The sequence below is a fragment of the Alexandromys fortis genome, unplaced genomic scaffold (assembly GCF_014885135.2).
Source record: "Alexandromys fortis isolate MF-2015 unplaced genomic scaffold, M_Fortis_MF-2015_v1.1 scaffold_106, whole genome shotgun sequence".
NCBI classification, from domain to species: domain Eukaryota; kingdom Metazoa; phylum Chordata; class Mammalia; order Rodentia; family Cricetidae; genus Alexandromys; species Alexandromys fortis.
Window position 1 is genome coordinate 5,503,895 of NW_026067980.1, and position 2,465 is coordinate 5,506,359.

At 35.1% G+C, this 2,465-nt stretch overlaps 1 protein-coding gene across 1 annotated transcript in view; it reads right to left on the minus strand.

Annotated features, from left to right (window-relative positions):
- Tasor (transcription activation suppressor) overlaps positions 1 to 2,465 on the minus strand; it is a 53,449-nt gene that overhangs the window by 49,579 nt on the left and 1,405 nt on the right. The gene's annotated exons all lie outside the window — the stretch shown is intronic.

Here is a 2,465-nt window from a genome sequence, read left to right on the forward strand (position 1 = left end):
AAAAAAAAAAAAAAAAAAAAAAAAAAAAAAAAAAAAAAAAAAAAAAAACCCTTTTCAGAACATATAACCCCCCAGTATTTAATCTCAAAGTCTCCCCAAGGTTGAATATATGCTATTCTAATTTCATTGGTTTCTCATACAGCTGATCAAACCCTAACTTTAATTCTAGATTATATGCCATTGGTAGCAACACAAGCCATAAACTCAACACTAAAAAGGCTAAGATAGCAGTATCAAGTGAGTTTGAGGCCAGCCTGAGCTAACACAGGGAGCTCCTGCCTCAAAGATGGGTGGGTGAAGGGGATTCTCATCTTTCTCTGACTGTGGATATACGAATGTGATCAACTACCAGGCTTTTGCTGTTAGGACATGATGGACTATTCTCTGAAACTGTGAGCCAAAATAAACCCCGCCTCCCTAAATAAGTAAAAATAAAACTTAGACTATTAATAAATTCGCTACACAGAGAAGTTCCAAATAGTCTACACATATGTTCAAATTCCATCTCCACCATTTACTAATTGAAGTTATTTCTTAGTACTTCAGTTTTTTTCCAAAAAATGGACATAATGCCTACCACAAAGAATTCTTGAGAATGTTATTATACTCAAAGTTTAGAGCAAGTATTAAGTTGCTATCAATTATATTGCCTGCTAGTAGTATTACGCCTCTAAAATGGCCGTATTTAGACACTATTATGGTCAAGGAAAGATCAAGTAAATGTTTCAGAGCTGGACAAGTCACTATAGGTATGAAATCATAGCACTTAGATACTTGAGGCAAAAGAACTGCTGTTTGATGCCAGATGGGCTGTGCAGCAAGATCTGTCTCTGTTATAACTTTAAAGTCAACAAATTATACTTAATAGTGTTTACTTTTAAGATTTTTTTTAAATTAACACCCTAACTTTAAATTTCACCAGAAAGCAGTCAAGTCTATTAGAATATGAATGCAACAAAACTTGATGCTGAAAATTTCAGGACCTATCTGTAAAAAACTTTAATCTAGGAAGTCAGATGACCACTAGTACACCAAACATAATTTTCAAACCTTCCAGTTAACTATGTTGGAAAGAAACCAATACCTATACTGTTTGTTTTTTCCTTTCTTCCAACAACTTGTTTTCTATTGCTCACTATAAACCTATTATGTGATGTTAAGAAAAAAATAAGAAACAGGCATGGGTGTAGTGGTGCTTGCCTTTAATCCCAGCACCTGGGAGGCAGAGGCAAGTGGGTCTCTGAGTTCCAGGCCGGCAAGGACTACATAAGAGACCAGGTCACAAAACGAAGAACAAAAAGAAAAACAAACACTCTTATAATCATTCTAAAGTGATAAACTATGTTTTCCTACTAAAAATTTGAAATTCCAAGACTAACTTCTTCCAACTTAGGATAAAATCCAAGATGGTAAAATAGTTGTAGAAAGCTCTCCATCTCTATCACCACTAGTAGGGAGGCTTAGGCAGGAGCATTTCAAGCTCAAGGCCTGAACAAGTTAAGGAGAGCCTATCTCTATTTTTTTTTTTTTTTAAGTTTTGATTTAGCCCTATCAAATACTATTTGAACAACTACAGTCTGGTGTACAGTTACATGTTAAGAATTATTTTCAGTAAACATGAAAAGTCTATCATGCCTTCTTAAATACAGCCTCCCTTACAGATGAACATAAAACTGTATCCCTAAGCAAAATGGAAAATAGAAGCATTTCCCCCAAGGAATATATCAGACTCCACGGTGAAAGGAGCAGGGTTTATATTCCCTAATTCCCCATGCCACTTTCAGTATTTTCAAGTGCAGGCAGAGCAACTTCTGGATTTGGCTTATGCAATTTAAGAAACACATGCCACCTTGCCATGCTTCAACCAAATCCTAAGGCTAAAACCAACTAAAACGATGGGGTTTTTTTTCCTTTTTTTTTTTTTTGCTGTTCTGTTTTTAAGGTGGTTTGTTCTTATCCTTGGTCATTTAAATTCTAAAGGAGATGTCAAGAAAGCTTGATATAGGTTGAAAATGTTAAAAAAAAACCTACTTTCATAAGCAGATCCTATAATGAAAGAACTTCCAACCTATTCCAATGACTATTGGGTGTGACTTTCCTTAGATTAACACAACCACGCACTTTCACTACACCAAGAAAATTCACTATCTTGCCCTACATCCTTAAGTATATTACCTCATTTAAGAATATTTCTAGAAACATTCCTCAAATTAGGTAGGCAAAGGTCAATTTCTTCCTCCTCTGCGTTTCTCATGCTATTTCCTTGGCTTTGTCATCTAAAAAGAAAGGAATTTTCTTTGTATTTTTATAATCTCAGTTGTGCAAATAGAGCTGGTTACCCAGGTGCGCGCTGTTTCAAGCCTAAATCTTCCCAGGTCCAAATGGAAAAAAAGACAAGGGAGGGGGAGAACGCAGGTTTGGGAAATAAGCCATTAAAAAAAAAAAAAAAAAAAAAAAAAAAAAAA